We start from the raw sequence: 16,052 nt of genomic DNA, 5'->3' as shown, positions 1-16,052 counted from the left end.
TACTTTATAGAAAAATAATATATGCAAGATTTCCAGGTAAGCATGAGTGAATGAATACATCATCTTACCTTCCCTCCCTTTCCACTGAAATGACAGGAGAGATAAAAGGCATGAACCCATAAGAACTAAGAGCAGGACACGACAGCCTTAAAACTGTGGACAGAGCTTAATAAAATTAAGACAGAGAAAAGACATATCTAGGCTGCAAGCGGAGGGAGGCAGGAAGTAAGCTCACCTGAACACATAACCTTGCAAATATCCTCCACAAAGCTCAGGAACGGGGGATCCCAGGTAGCTATGAAATGGGGCATCAAGAGGTATGAAAACAGCATCGGTTTTTAAAACCCATTTATGAATTTCTTCTCCCTTCTTGGGCTGGCCTTCTTCCACCCACCCAGCACATTTCACTCTCTGGAAGAGGTGAATTCAAGGATCCAGACTTGAGACACTAGGCATAGCTCAAGGTTGGGAGAGGCAAGGCACTGAAACCTGTGGTATGAAATCAAAGTTTACGCCAGATGCTAAGACAGATATGCTCCCCAAACCCCAGGTCCCTTCCCACTTGGCGTCCAGAACACTGGGGCCTGGTTTGTACCCCCCACCGAAGGAGACCAGAGCATTCTTCCCTGACAAGTGTTTGAAGAGAAAAGTCTATAAACATTAACACTGGGCCTCCTATTGAAATACCAACCAGGTCACCCTACAGTAACACCTGTCAATAATCTCTTTCCAGTAGGCTTTAATAGCTTACCTGTGGTCGGCAAAACGCGGCTCGCGAGCCACATGCGGCTCTTTGGCCCCTTCAGTGTGGCTCTTCCACAAAATACCACAAAATACCACGTGCAGGTGCGCACGTACAGTGCAACTGAAACTTCGTGGACCATGTGCAGAAGTCAGTATTTTGTGGAAGAGCCACACTGAAGGGGCCAAAGAGCCGCATGTGGCTCGCGAGCCGCGGTTTGCCGAGCCACAGTTTGCCGACCATTGGCTTAGACTTAAACAAAAGCAGAGGATCAGCGGACACCTCAGGAAAGCTTCCTGTTACCCTGGGAATTCCTTTCATGTTTCTCCTTATAAGGTGCATTATAAAAAAAAGTAAAACTTTTTGTTTAAGGAGGCATTTAGAGTATCAAATCTACTCATGCAACAAATCTACTGCTCACAGCACAGCAGAAAAATCCAGTGACTGTCACTTTGACAAGACTGTCATATTGCCAATTTGCAGCAGCAGAAACACAGAAAAGCCTAGACCAGGGGTGGGCAAACTTTTTGACTCGAGGGCCACAATGGGTTCTTAAATTGGACCGGAGGGCCGGAACAAAAGCATGGATGGAGTGTTTGTGTGAACTAATATAAATTCAAAGTAAACATCATTACATAAAAGGGTACGGTCTTTTTTTTTTTTTAGTTTTATTCATTTCAAACAGGCCGGATCCGGCCCGCGGGCCGTAGTTTGCCCACGGCTGGCCTAGAACCTTGGTGACATCTGTTAGCAGTCAAACCAGCCCGAAATGCCAACCTGGAACTCTTGTTGTATGAGACAGATAATATCGTATTTGTTTAAGCCACTGTAGTTGGGTTGTCTGTACCTTGGAATAAAACTTATTTTCATCTGGTACAATAACAGAATGGTATACTGTATCTAAAGAGCCAGAATGTGGTCAGCATGGAATCAATCTTTGCTTTCTTCCCCCTTTCTTCATGCACCCAATAAATACTTCCTGAGCACCTGCCACATACCCAGCAGTGTGTGAAGTAACAAGGACCCAATGGTGAGTGAAAACAGACAAACCCCTCAATGGAACTTTATACTAGGGAGGAAGTGAAACATTTACCCAACCACACAGGTTAATGGACAGGGGGTTCTGAAAACGTGGGGGGCGGGGGGCGGGTAGTGCGGCCAGCATCTCCGAGGACTCATGGGAAACCCTGCTGGGGACAGGATGGACTAAAATCTGAAGGGTAAGGGCTAACTCACAAAGGGTCCCATCGCAGAGGCAATATCTATATATATCAGAGGCCCGGTGCACAATATTCATGCACTGGGGGGGGAGGGGGGAGTCTCAGCCCGGTCTGCACCCTCTAGCAGTCTGGGACCCCTCAGGGGATGTCTGCCTGCCGGCTTAGGCCTGATCCCAAGGGAATCGGACCTAAGCCAGCAGTCAGACATCCCTCTCACAGTCTGGGCTCTCGCAGTTCAGGACCCCTCACTCTTTTTTTTTTTTTTAAATTAAATCTTTATTGTTCAGATTATTACATTTGTTCCTTTTTTCCCCCCCCATAACTCCCCTCCTCCCAGTTCCCGCCCCACCCTCCGCCCTCACTCCCCACCCACTGTCCTCATCCATAGGTGCACGATTTTTGTCCAGTCTCTTCCCACATCTCCCACACCCCTTTCCCCCCCAAGAATAGTCAGTCCATTCCCTTTCTATGTCCCTGATTCTATTATAATCAACAGTTCATTCTGTTCATCAGATTATTTATTCACTTGATTCTTAGATTCACTTGTTGATAGATGCATATTTGTTGTTCATAATTTGTATCTTTACCTTTTTCTTCCTCTTCCTCTTCTTAAAGGATACCTTTCAGCATTTCATATAATCCTGGTTTGGTGGTGATGAACTCCTTTAGCTTTTCCTTATCTGTGAAGCTCTTTATCTGACCTTCAATTCTGAATGATAGCTTTGCTGGATAAAGTAATCTTGGTTGTAGGTTCTTGGTATTCATCACTTTGAATATTTCTTGCCACTCCCTTCTGGCCTGCAAAGTTTCTGTTGAGAAATCAGCTGACAGTCGTATGGGTATTCCCTTGTAGGTAACTGAGTTTCTTTCTCTTGCTGTTTTTAAGATTCTCTCTTTATCTTTTGCTCTTGGCATTTTAATTATGATGTGTCTTGGTGTGGTCCTCTTTGGATTCCTTTTGTTTGGGGTTCTCCGCGCTTCTTGGACCTGTAAGTCCATTTCTTTCACCAGGTGGGGGAAGTTTTCTGTCATTATTTCTTCAAATAGGTTTTCAATATCTTGCTCTCTCTCATCTTCTGGCACCCCTATAATTCTGATGTTGGTACGCTTGAAGCTGTCCCAGAGGCTCCTTACACTATCCTCGCATTTTTGGATTCTTTTTTCATTTTGCTTTTCTGGTTGGATGTTTTTTGCTTCCTCGCATTTCAAATCATTGACTTGATTCTTGCGCTCCTCTGGTCTGCTGTCGGGCGTCTGTATAATATTCGTTATTTCAGTCTGTGTGTGCTTAATTTCTAGTTGGTTCCCCAATATAAGATCGAGGGTCTTATTGGTTTTCGTGTAGATCTCATTAAGTTTATCGGCAGCTTCTAAACAGTTCTTGAGAGACCTTAAAAGTGTGGTTCTGAACTCTATTTCTTCCATTGACAATTTTGTCCTGTTTCTTTGTCTCCGCATTTTGTTATGCTTCCTTGGTGCACCCCCTAGTGGTCTTTGTTCGCAGTCTTATAGATAAATCTTGATTGTTGTAGCTAATTCCAGGGAGGGTTTGACCTCCAGGCCAAGTGGCTATGAGAATCAGCTGTGTCAGCAGTGAGAGAACTTCTGTCCTCTAGGGAGGTGCTAATCTAGCCTTTGCCTGAGGCTATCCAGCAAATGCCTCTGTGCAGGGCTTGGGCGGGGCGGGTCACACAGGATCAACAGGGTGGGCCGGAGAGAGCAGTTATGGCGGCTCTCAGTCCTGTCCCAAGGGGCTCTGCCTCTCTAAGTCCCAGCACCCGCTCCAAAGCTCGGAGAGAAAGCTGCACTCGCTCTGACCGAAGCCAGACAGTCCCGCTTCTCCCATTTGAGTCTGGGTCCCTAAAGACTCGCCCGGATCTGGTGCTCAGAGTCTGCGACTCCCTCCCGATTGAAAACAACAACCGCGCCCTCCGCCGCCAGCCCGCTCCGCGCACTCCGCACCTCAGAATTTGACTTCAGCACTGCGCCTCCTCTGAGTGTCCGCATGCGTTTCTCTTTCCTCCTAGTTGTAGGACTTCCACTCAGCCAGCGTTCCTGTGGTTCTGGGTGATGTCCCTTCCGTTTTTTGGCTTCACTTTTGAAGTAGTTGTTCAAAGCAGCAAACTCCGGCGTTAACCTATGCCGCCATCTTGGTTCTCTGGTTTCACTTTTGAAGTAGTTGTTCAAAGCAGCAAACTCCGGCGTTAACCTATGCCGCCATCTTGGTTCTCCCTCCCAGGACCCCTCACTCTTACCGTCTGCCTGCAGCAGGGGCAGGAGAGGCTTCCATCAATGCCGCTGTGCTTGCCAGACATGAGACTGGCTTCTGGCTGAGCGGCACTCCCCCTGTGGGAGCACATGGACTATGAGGGGGCAACTCCTGCATGAGCATCTGCCCCCTGGTGGTCAATGAGCATCACAGCAGCCACTCATTGCGCCTTTCGGTTGATTTGCACATTAGGGTTTTACTAGAGTCCCAACGTGCACAAAATCATGCGTGAGTAGCTCGTTTGCACTTGCCTCAGCTGGCCACCCTGTCCATCGCCACATGTACCTTGCACCCCGCCCTCCACCGCTCGTAGCTGTTGCTAGTAGCTCACAAGCCACCCCACCTGCCATGAGAGCCGCTGCTCGTTTGGTCATGACGGCCATGGGCCTTTTATATAAGAGATTATATAGGATAAAAGCCTAAGTGACCAGCTGACCGGCTGGTAGCTATGACATGCACTGACCACCAGGGGGCAGACACTCGACACAGGAGCGGAAACCACAGGCATGGAAACACAGAACAGACTGATGAATCTCAGAAGGAAGGGGGGAGGGCGGGAAGAGATTAACCAAAGATCTTATTTGCATACTAGAGTTTTGGTGCATGGATTCATGCACCAGTGGGGTCCCTCAGCCTGTCCTGTGGGGATCGGGCCAAAATCGGCTCTCTGACATCCCCCGAGGGGTCCTGGATTGTGAGAGGGCGGTTTTCGGGTGATGCACCCTGGAATCGGGCTCTCTCCTCTCTTCTCCTAATATTATGTCAATTTCTCTATCTGTCTCACTTCTTTCATCTCACTTTACCCTAAGTTTGGCAGTAACTGACGACCTGTGGGCATTTAGCTGCAACATGCAATCATTTAGCAAACAGGATTTACTTAGCCTGGAACCTAGTCAGCCTAGGGCAGGACCCTGCTCAATGTCAGGCTCCCACCCAGGCCCTTCTGCCCAGGCAGAGTCCTGTGGTGGCAGGAACCTCCTTCTTCCCACCTGAGCTGCTCCTTCGCCTCCTTCCCTCCTTGGAGGTTGCCCACTGGTGCTACCGTCCGCCCGGAAGGAGGAAAGCTGCAGCCGGTATCCCAGCTGAGAGTGGTAGTGGGAAAATTTGCTGCCTCCACTGGAAATCGATATTAAGTGGACGGGCAGGTGCAGGAGCCAGACGTCAGTTCCTGCATGTCTCATCATTTAGCTAATCAAGTCAAAAAGTTTCTGTAAGGGCCAGACACATGACCTCTGCAATGGGCTAGAGGCCTGATGGGGAGCCAGACCCGAAGTGGGGAGCCAATGGGCTAGAGACCCGATGCACGTGCACCAGTGAGGGTCTCTCAGCCTGGCCCATAGGGATTGGGCCAAAACTGGCTCTCCAACATCCCCCGAGGGGTCCTGGATTGCGAGAGGGCAGTTCTCGGGTGATACATCCCGGAATCGGGCTCTCTCCTCTCTGCTTCCAGGTGCATCACCCGAGAACCGCAGCTACCAAGTCACTGCAGCTCGGCAGCTCCTGCATTGAGCATCTGCCCCCTGGTAGTCAGTGCACATCATAGCTACCAGTCTGCAGGTTCCTTAGGCTTTTATATATATAGACTAGGGGCCCGGTGCACGAAATTCGTGCACTGGGGGGGGGGGGTAACCCCTCAGCCTGCCCCCTCTCACATACTGGGAGCCCTCAGGGGATGTCCTAGTGACGGCTTAGGCCCGCTCCCTGCTCCCCTTGGGGAGCCGGCCTAAGTCGCAGTCTGGCCTCCCTTTGTGGGAGGTGACTAGGCTGATCAGAGGAAGGCACCATGCCAGTCACTGCAGCCAGCAAGGTTTTTTCATCAACGCGGACTCCAGTCCCTCCACCATGAAAAATAACAACTTTCTTTAGGCATTTTCAAGATGTGTCTTTCATATAATAATTATTTATTTATTTACTTACTTACTTATTTATTTATTTTTATCCTCACCTGAGGATATGTTTCCATTGGTTTTTAGAGAATGTGGAAGAGAAAGGGAAAGACAGAGAGAAACATCAAAGTGAGAGGAACACTTTGATTGGTTGTGTCCTGCATGAGCCCTGTCCTGGGCCCCGGCCAGGGAGGAGCCTGCAACCTAGGTACATGCCCTTGGTCAGAATTGAACCCAGACCCTGCCATCGGCAGGCCAAGGCATTATCCACTAAGTCAAACTGGCTAGGGCAGGATATGACATTTCTTAGCCCTCCAGCAGCGGACCTTCGTTTTTTCGCCAGGAGTGTGCTGAAAAACCCTAGATCACCTTTTTGGATTCTTATTACCCAAGTTACTAAGAATATTACCAGTGGCATACAGGGAGCTTAGCCAATGAGCGGTCAGAAAAGGTGTTTCCTCTGTAGTTCACACCAATCGCCAGCTTAGTCCCACCCCCCGCCCCCACCCCAGGCCTGACACCTCTGGCCCAGGCTTCAGGCCTGGGCAGGGGACCCCCATCTCCCCCCGATCACCAGCTCCACCCTCGCCCAGGCCTGACGTCTCGGCCAGAGGCGTTGACCCCCATCACCCTCCGATCACCAGATCAGCCCCTTGTCCAGGCCTGACGCCTCCGCCAGAGGTGTCAGGCCTGAGCAGGGGACCCCCATCTCCCTCCCATCACCAGCTCCGCGTTCACCCAGGTCTGATGCCTTGGCCTGAGGCGTTGACCCCATCACCCTTTGATTACCGGATAGGCCCCTCACCCAGGCCTGATACCTCAGCCAGAAGCGTCAGGCCTGGGCAGGGGGCCCCCCATCTCCCCCCCATCACTGGCTCCGCCTCCGCCCAGGCCTGACGCCTCTGGCCCAGGCTTCAGTCCTGGGAAGGGGGCCCCCATCTCCCCCCAATCACCAGTTTCTGGATGGCTTCTGGGGCCGGCCTGCGGCCCGGGATGGCGGCTCACGCTGGCCCGCCGTGCCTGCAGTATGCAATCAGCCGCCATCTTTGTTGGCGGTTAATTTGCATATTGTGCTGATTAGCCCATGGGAGGCATAGCGAAGGTACGGTCAATTACCATGTTTGTCTATTATTAGATGGGAACTAGAGTTCCGGTGCACGGGCACCAGTGGGGCCCCTTGCCCTGGCCTGTGGGGATCGGGCCGAAACCGGTTCTCTAACATCCCCGAGGGGTCCCGGATTGCAAGAGGGCACAGGCCAGGCCGAGGGACCCCACCGGTGTATGGATCTGTGCACCAGGCCACTAGTGGAAAATAAAACAGAAGAGGGCAAAAGTGGTTAATGGCTATGAAAAAAAAAGTTCTGTTCAATTATCCAATGTTTTCATTAACTATTTCTGCCTTATGTCCATTAAGGTGGTAGCTGAACATACCATATTTTCAGATTCAAATACTATTTCATCTATTGCCTTAGGTGCACTGCCTAGGGCACATCGCCTTGCTGTGCCTCAGTTTCCTCCCTGTAAAATGGGGATAACAGTACCCACCTCATGGAGTGAGGAGTTACTGATTTATTATAACTATAATCATTTAGAGCAGTGTCTGGCATATAGTAACACTTATTCTGATTATAGGAATAAAAAAGGAACAATTCACTAGTTGAGGATAAAGCTGAATCACGGAATACAGCTAACTCTATTTGCATTAAAATTACATAAAAGAAGAGGTGTGCACAAAGGAAGGGATGCGCTCACGTGAAAGTTTCAGATACACAAGTCTCTGAGCCAAGTGTAAGATTTATTGTGAGTTGTCACTTCTTTTTTGGAGAATCAATTAGAATAGTAACTAATTACAAAACAAGAAACCAGGATTCCTCATAAGGAAAAAAACAATTAATAAACCTAATAAAGGCATAAAGTGTGAGAAAGAAAAATACTGGATAATGATCAGCAGGGACTCATTCCATGAAACTAGAAAGAAATCAAGCAACAAAGTCCTTGATGTCCATAAAGCAGCACAGAACAGTCGGGGTGGGGCGGGAGGAGCACCAAGGACAGCACTGGGAAGCTAATGAAGGGACAGAGCTCAGGGCTCCGAGCTCATCAGCGGGCTGCTTATAATGCTGGTTTGTGAGACGGGCCCAAGCATGAATTCGCTTTTAAATAATTTCTCAAAAGAGGGTTTTACAAGACTTTGGGGTAAACATGAGATTTAGGAGCTGAATGCTGACTGTTTATATAATATGCCCCGTTTCCACATACATTTTGTGTTTATTCAGGATGAAATGTCACCCTTTCTCCATATTTTTAACCTCTGAGATGCCAGCACACCATCTCCCAGCCCACCACCACACTTCTCTGTAGCCACAATCGTTCAAATAGATAGAAGCGAAATGGTACACATTCCACTCAGAGGTCCCACCAGCCTGTCCCAAAACACACCCAAAGCTAGTAAATACCTTCTCCTGGTCCCTGCTACCAGACATACTGTCATTAAGGCACACCCGGGAACTAGCGTGGGCTGTCTTTCACATGGGAGTCCTGAAAACACTTGCAGGATTTTCCTGGCGTCCTCAGTCAGATGTGCCTGCACCCTACTCTGATGCCTACCCCAACCCCTGTCAAAGACCCTCACTCATCTATATAAGGCATTTCTTTACCAAGTCACAGATGATGATATGCCAAGCACTGGGAGGCCCCATGTACCCATGGCAGCCTTGCTGGGAGCACTAACCTGGAGACTTGTTCAAGATGTCATAAGAGTAAAAAGGAAACACTCAGCTCTATGCAGGTGTATGAACCCCGTTTTCTGCTTTCTGAATTCTGATGCTTTCACAGCTTGGGCCCTGCAGGGACTGCCCCTCTCAGGACTAGCCAATTTCAGAGCTAGAAAACAACTCACGGCAATTTGCCTTTCATATGCAAACCTACCAGTCCAGAGCCCACACCCACCACCTTCTCTGTGGAGCTCTTACTTACACTAATGCAGACAACTAGGGACAACACCATGCCTGCTGAAATTATTCACGTCTAAGCAGGTGATCCTAAACCTGCTTACCCTGCCTCACCTGTTCCTTCATGCCCTAGTCGTGGTCCCCACACCCTATCCCACCTCCTGACAGACCCTGGTGCTTCCCCATGTGTCCTACGTACATATTTCTATTCAGCGCAGCCTTCACTTGGGCACTTTGCCTGTTGTTGGGGCATCTCAGCTATGACTAATCCTAGCCTTCATTTCCCACTATCACCATACCTTTATTTGGAGCTCCCACACTTATCAAAATACAAACAAAGAGAGGACAGGCTACTGTCTTTACAGTTTTAGAAAAAGGATTTCATAGCTCCTTTTAAAAGTTCTATCACTTAGCAATGACTATTATGGCTTTCTGATTCGGTGTAAAGGACTCTAACTGGTGTACTTTTCCCCAGACAGCCTTTATTTTTATCTGATACTGATCTATTTAAATAAATTGAACAGCAAGGAAGAGTTAAAGGAGAAAAAGTTGGGTCAGCTGTTACTCTTGAAAATGGTTTGCAGTAACAAAATCAAACACGTAACAGACAACCCCTGTTACCAATGACAAGCATGTCTCTCGACTCCTTCACTGAAGAACTGTGATGCAACCAAATCATTTTTCCCAGTCATTCTATGTGCTAAGGAAAGAATCAAAGATTGCTAATCAAACGTTTAAGGGTTATTAGAGGTTACATAAGGCATTACTATTAAACCTGTAGTTTGTCCAACTTTTCTGGGAAATGTTTCAATTTAGAGAGACAACCTGGTTCACATAGCTGTGAACTAGATTCCAGACAAAGCTAAAACCAGGCCAGTCCTTCCCTAGGAATTTGAAAGTGGGACCATGATACCCACCTAGTTGCTGCTCTCTTGAACAGCAGAGATGGTAATTCTTCTACCACATGAAATGGAGGTTCACAAAGTTAACCAGCAGCAAGAAACTAGAATGAAATTAACTGAGAGAAACTGGCAGAGTCAAGAGAAACAGAAGGACCCCAATGGCTGTACCCAATCTCCCTCAGACTGCACAGCCAACTAGGAGAGAACCTTCGCCCCCACTCCCTCCTGCACCAAGGGTCAGGCTCGCATCAGGTCTGATGGCCCCGCCAGCCTTCTCTAGCTCTCTATTTCCTTTCACACAGGCATTTCCCTAATCGCATCCTTGCAGGTGTGATCCAGCTTGGTGTCTGTTTCTCAAAGGACCCAGACTAATACCAGCCGCACCAAGTGGTCTAAGACAGTGGTTGGCAAACTCATTAGTCAACAGAGCCAAATATCAACAGTACAATGATTGAAATTTCTTTTGAGAGCCAAATTTTTTAAACTTAAACTATATAGGTAGGTACATTGTTATTAACTTAATTAGGGTACTCCTAAGGCTTAGGAAGAGCCACACTGAAGGGGCCAAAGAGCCGCATGTGGCTTGCGAGCCGCAGTTTGCCGACCACTGGTCTAAGAAAATAGGTGGTTGATTAAATGGGATTAGGACTTGCTCAATACCATGCTGCAGGTTTTCAAGGATGCCATCCTAACAAGTAGGCAGTAAACAAATATCCTAACACAAGGTCAGGTTCAACTGCCAAAGATTTCACTGGAAGTGACCTGGATGGTGTCGTGGCGGAGGGAAATGCCGTGACACACATGAGAATCACACACATAATAATGCAGACACTTGTAAGATACCGAAGGAAGAACACCTATAGAAACAGCAGAGCTGGCTCGTTACTGCGAGGTTGTACTGATGCCCAGCACAAGGATAATGAAATACTGAGAGCTGTTAACAAGCAGTCAATAGCTAAATGTGAGAATCTTAGAGACTTCCTGGCGGTACAAAGTGGTCCTCATCATGACCTGCAATGGGACTGCAGGCTGAGGACCCAATTATGAGACTTACAGCATTCACATCTGCACGCTCAGTCGCGGCAGGATTCTTATGCAGGTCCAGGCTGTGGCAAAGAAAACCTGGAATCCTGAAAACTGGGACAGGGACTCCCGGTGGGAGCCCATGACAGCACTGATCCAAGCACCTCCCCACCGCCCCACCAGGACCCTCTGGGTGTGTAGCGCACCAGTGAGCCGGAAGATGCTACAGAGGCCTCTCCCCCAGGAGTCCGCACTAGCTGCAAGCATCTCTTCCTGAATGCCTTGTTGACAACTAGTGCTGGGCCTGATGAGGGAGGCAAGAGATTAACAGCATGCTGACTGCAGGCAGAAGCAAGTGGTGGGCAGCCAACACACTGGAGAGCTGGGAGATAAACTCTGTGACGACGCAGAGTCTGGCAACTACAGTAAAGTTTCTAGGGGCCCAGTGGTCAGAGCGATGCTGGGATAGCCGCCCCCCCCCCAAAGTAAAAGACACACCTTGCATCCCCCACCACAAAGAAGGAAGCACAGTGCCTATTAGTGGGGTCCTAGGAGCAGCATACCTAGGTAACTGCTGTGGCCCACAGACTGGGTGACACGCAGCTTCTAACTTTGAGAGTGGTCTGCAGCAAGAGAGGACTCTGCTGTGGGGCCAGGTGGTAGTGCAAGCAGCCTGGCTGCTCAGCTGTATGATCCACTGGACCTTGGATGGTGCAAAGGTGCCAGTGGTGGGAAAGACACGGGGGGTGGGGGGGCCCATGGCAAGCTCCAGGGGAGAAAGAGCTTGCCTGGTTATGTGGGCAAGGGACTGGAAGAAAGAGAACTAGAATATGTGACAAGGAGGTATGAGAAAAGGCATGTGGGTGGACACTTGGGACTGGGTATGGTGTGAAGACTTTTAGATCATGTTAACCCCCACTGCAAGGCACCCCACCACGGAAGAGGCAGTGGGCAGAGTAAAAAAGATTTGCCGTCCTGCAGCATTGGTCCCCCCAGAATTGGCCAAATGGAATCCCCTATGTCATCACATCTGACCAGGGGCCAGTGTGGGGGTTCAGGAGTGGGCCTGGCATGGTGGGTGAGATCACTTAGAGGCGACGGCCTTTTCAAGGCACACAGCGCAAGAGAAACTCTGAAAGGATGGGTGCCACCCTTCACCATGAGGTCTGCTTATGAAATCAGAGACCTCTCTAAGGCGCTGTCCCAAAGGACACCAGGGATTAGGACGCAAGGGGTAGACGCAGGAGTGACCCCACTTATCACTGCCAAAAGCCCTCAAGGGGCCTGTGCTTCCATCCCTGCCCACTGGACTCTACAGGGATGGATGTCCCAGTCAGAAAAGGGACTCCCTCTTGCAAGCAGCAGAGCAAGGTCCCAATGATATGCAAGTTCCAGCTCTGGATGGTTCTCTGGACTCATTCTGCCAGCAATTAGAGAGTGAAAAGAGGAGTCCCCATACTTTCAGAGGAAGCTGACTGTGACCAGCAGGAGGACTGTGGGCTACATTTACAAGGGGACAGGGAGAAGCATGTGTGGAGGCAGGTGGTCCATTTGAGATCCTTGCATGTGTGAGCACATCTTGTCACCTGCTACAGGGGGGATCCAATCACTTCCTGACCTCCAGTACTTGGTATGCTAATTCTGTGTTCATGTGTGTATATGTGTATGCGTGCGTGTGTGTGCTGTATCTGCATACACTTCCTGGACACTTGTTATTATAAACTTAGCATTTCTCACAGCGAGGATTGGTTTTCTGCACCCTGCTTCATGAGATTCCTTACAGAGAAATTCTGTATTTGCTTCTACTGGCACAGGACAAAAAACCAATTTCTCAATGAAGAGTTCTTACTCCTGGAGCCCCAGGCAGAGGACAAGCTATTTCGTGGGGTTGGTGAGCAGTTTTTCTATTCAACTTTTAAGGGATCTGACAACCTCTGAAAATGCCAGCATTTACTCTGAGGACTTTCTAGCTCATGCCTCAGGCTGGCCCAAGGCACATTCTGGTCTCACAGCGGCAGAGAGACTGAGCCTCTAGCACCCGTTTCAGTGTCCAGCCCGGCTCAGCTCCCTTAGCCTCTCACACACACGGAGGAGTGGCCACATCGCTCCTCTTAGCATGGTTATGTTTTTAAAAAGATATAAATGCAGACATACTTGTTACACTTTCTCCAGTACTACAGGAGCTAATTCCACTTCATAACCTCACGTGTGAGGAATCTCTTCAGAACCCCTAGCTCTGCTGACTCTCCCTTCCTTCCTTAATCACCACATTTCACTGTCCCCATAACCCTCGCCAATGTACTTCTCAGATGTATTTTGAATGATAAACAGTGACATGTATCAACTGCTGACTAGGTAGAGTAAAAATCCAAAAGGAAAATAAGGCGACCAACAGAAAATGACATCAAGTGTTAATAGAAAATACAGCAAAAATGTATACTCAACTCTTATTTATTACCTAATCAAATTAACCCTATGAGGCCCCGGGTATATTAATAACACCTTCTTTGCCTTCCTTACAGGGTGTTGGGAGGCTCCCATAAAAATATGTACTGGGGGAGGGGATTTACAAAATCCTCTACAATCCTCAATAATGATGCCCTCCACACCAGGCTAGGGCATCGAGTAGCAGCCACTCCCTGCGGCTTTTCCCTGCTGCCAGAAGTAGGGGTCCAGGAACTGTGGTATTTACCAGGGAGAGAGGGCTATCACCTCCCCAAACCCAGGTGTGGGTGGAACTGCGAGCTGGACAGAGACAGAGAAGCTGCGGCTAGGCCAGGCAGCTGGGAGTGCCAGGGGAGGAGAGTGGTGGCCAGGGCAGCGCTGTGGCAGGAGGGCAGCAGCGGGAGCCCAAGGCTGAGACTCACCAGAGGGAGCAGTGCCAGTGCACTGCCATCATCCTGCCTGGGAAGTTTGTCCCAATCTGTGTCTAGGGGAGGAGCCATGTGGAACTCAGGGATGGCAGAGGGGGTCTGATGGCCACACCCTGTAGTGAATCTGAGGGACCTTTATTTTCTGAAGGAACTTTGAACAGAGAGCAGGATGGGAGCTGGAAAATGAGACCAGGGAAAGAGGATTGATCCTGCCTACCTCAAGTGGATGGGAGGTGCCCCCTTCCCCAACCTGCAGAACAGCTGGTTCTGCAGTGGCTGGAGGCAGTGGCTCAAGGCAAGGGGGACCAGCTCTGGGCTGGGAATCTGTGCTCCCAGGGCTGGGTCTGGCTGCCCAGGGGACTAGGATATTTGGCCAGCTCAGAGCCTGGGTGAAGGCCATGACTAACAAGAGCCTGCTGTGGTGAAAGACTGGAGTGCCAAGCAGGGCTGATTTTTTTATTTCTTTTGTTCTGAGGTGGCAGCAAGGGAGTGCCAGCAAGCCAGGCAGAACTGAGGCACTGGAAGGAGAGAAGTGTGCAACCCCTTCCTATAAACTACAGGCATCATCCCCAATGCCAGGTTCAAACCATCCTGGCCAAGACCCAGGTACACCCACAGAGCCCAGTTCTAGGGGAGAAAGGAGAGCAGATCAGAACAGGGGCGTTCAAGGGGCGAGACCTGAGGCAGACCCAGCCTCTAGGATACATTCAAAGAACTGCCCTGGATGTGAGGGCGATCTGGCTGCAACATCTGTCACCTCATTGATCGCCAGGGTTGATTCGGCTGATCTGGCTGGCTAGGCGGGTGTCCCCCTCCTCCCTTACCGATCCATGTGCGATCCATGTGCGTCCCTCCCGAAGCTGCGCGCTCGGTCGAAGAGGACGACCTTCCCCCCAGAGGAGAAGACTGGTCTTTGGTCAAGGGTATACGAGTAGCTGCGCTCCCCTGCTAGAACCTCCAAACAAGCTCTCAAGAAGAACTGCCCTAACCGGTTTGGCTCAGTGGATAGAGCGTCGGCCTGCGGACTGAAGGGTCCCAGGTTCGATTCTGGTCAAGGGCATGTACCTTGGTTGTGGGCACATCCCCAGTAGGGAATGTGCAGGAGGCAGCTGATCGATGTTTCTCTCTCATCGATGTTTCTAACTCTCTATCACTCTCCCCCCATCTCTGTAAAAAATCAATAAAACATATTTTAAAAAAAGAACTAACACCTGTCCTCCTCAAACTATACCAAAAATATCAAGAGGAAGGAGCGCTTCCAAGCTCTTTTTATGAGGCCAGCATTATCCTAATTCTAAAACCAGATAAAGACACTACAAAGAAAGAGAATTACAGGCCAATATCCCTGATGAACTTAGATGCTAAAATCCTCATCAAAATATTAGCAAATCGGATCCAGCAATACTTTAAAAAGAACACACACTGTGACCAAGTGGGATTTATTTCAGGGATGCAAGGCGAGTACAATATTTGTAAATCAATAAATGTGATGCCTCACATAAACACAATGTAGGATAAAAATCACATTATTATATTAATAGATGCCAAAAAACATTCAACAAAATCCAGCACCCATTTATGATAAAAAAATCTCAGCAAAGTAGGACTAGGGGGATCATACCTCAACATAATAAAAACCATATATGACAAAGCAACAGCCAACATTATACTCAATGGACAAAACCTAAGTGTTTCCCTTAAGATCAGGAACAAGACAGGGATGTCCACTTTCACCACTCTTATTCAACACTAGAGGCCCAGTGCACGAAATTTGTGCACTCGGGGGGGGGGGGTGTCCCTCAGCCCGGCCTGCACCCTCTTGCAGTCCAGGAGCCCTTGGGGGATGTCCGACTGCCACGGAGGTGGCGGGAGAGGCTCCCGCCACTGCCACTGCGCTCGCCAGCCTTAAGCCCGGTTTCTGGCTGAGTGGCACTTCCCCTGTGGGAGAGCACTGACCACCAGGAGGCAGCTCCTGCATTGAGCTTCTGCCACCTGGTGGTCAGTGCGCATCATAGCGACCAGTCGTTCCACTGTTCAGTCAATTTGCATATTAGCCTTTTATTATATAGGACAGTACTGGAAGTCCTAGCCACAGCAATCAGACAAGTTGAAAAAATGAAAAGCATCCAAATTGGAAAGGAGGACGGAAATAATATCATGTCATCATTCGCAGATTACATGATAAT

At 49.2% G+C, this 16,052-nt stretch overlaps 1 protein-coding gene across 2 annotated transcripts in view; it reads right to left on the bottom strand.

Annotated features, from left to right (window-relative positions):
* WASF3 (WASP family member 3) overlaps positions 1 to 16,052 on the bottom strand; it is a 158,654-nt gene that overhangs the window by 39,047 nt on the left and 103,555 nt on the right. The window lies entirely within an intron of this gene.

This window comes from Myotis daubentonii, chromosome 2, assembly GCF_963259705.1.
Source record: "Myotis daubentonii chromosome 2, mMyoDau2.1, whole genome shotgun sequence".
In the NCBI taxonomy this organism is placed as follows: Eukaryota; Metazoa; Chordata; class Mammalia; order Chiroptera; family Vespertilionidae; genus Myotis; species Myotis daubentonii.
The sequence above is the reverse complement of the archived record's forward strand: the minus strand, read 5'-3'. Positions and strand labels throughout refer to the sequence as shown.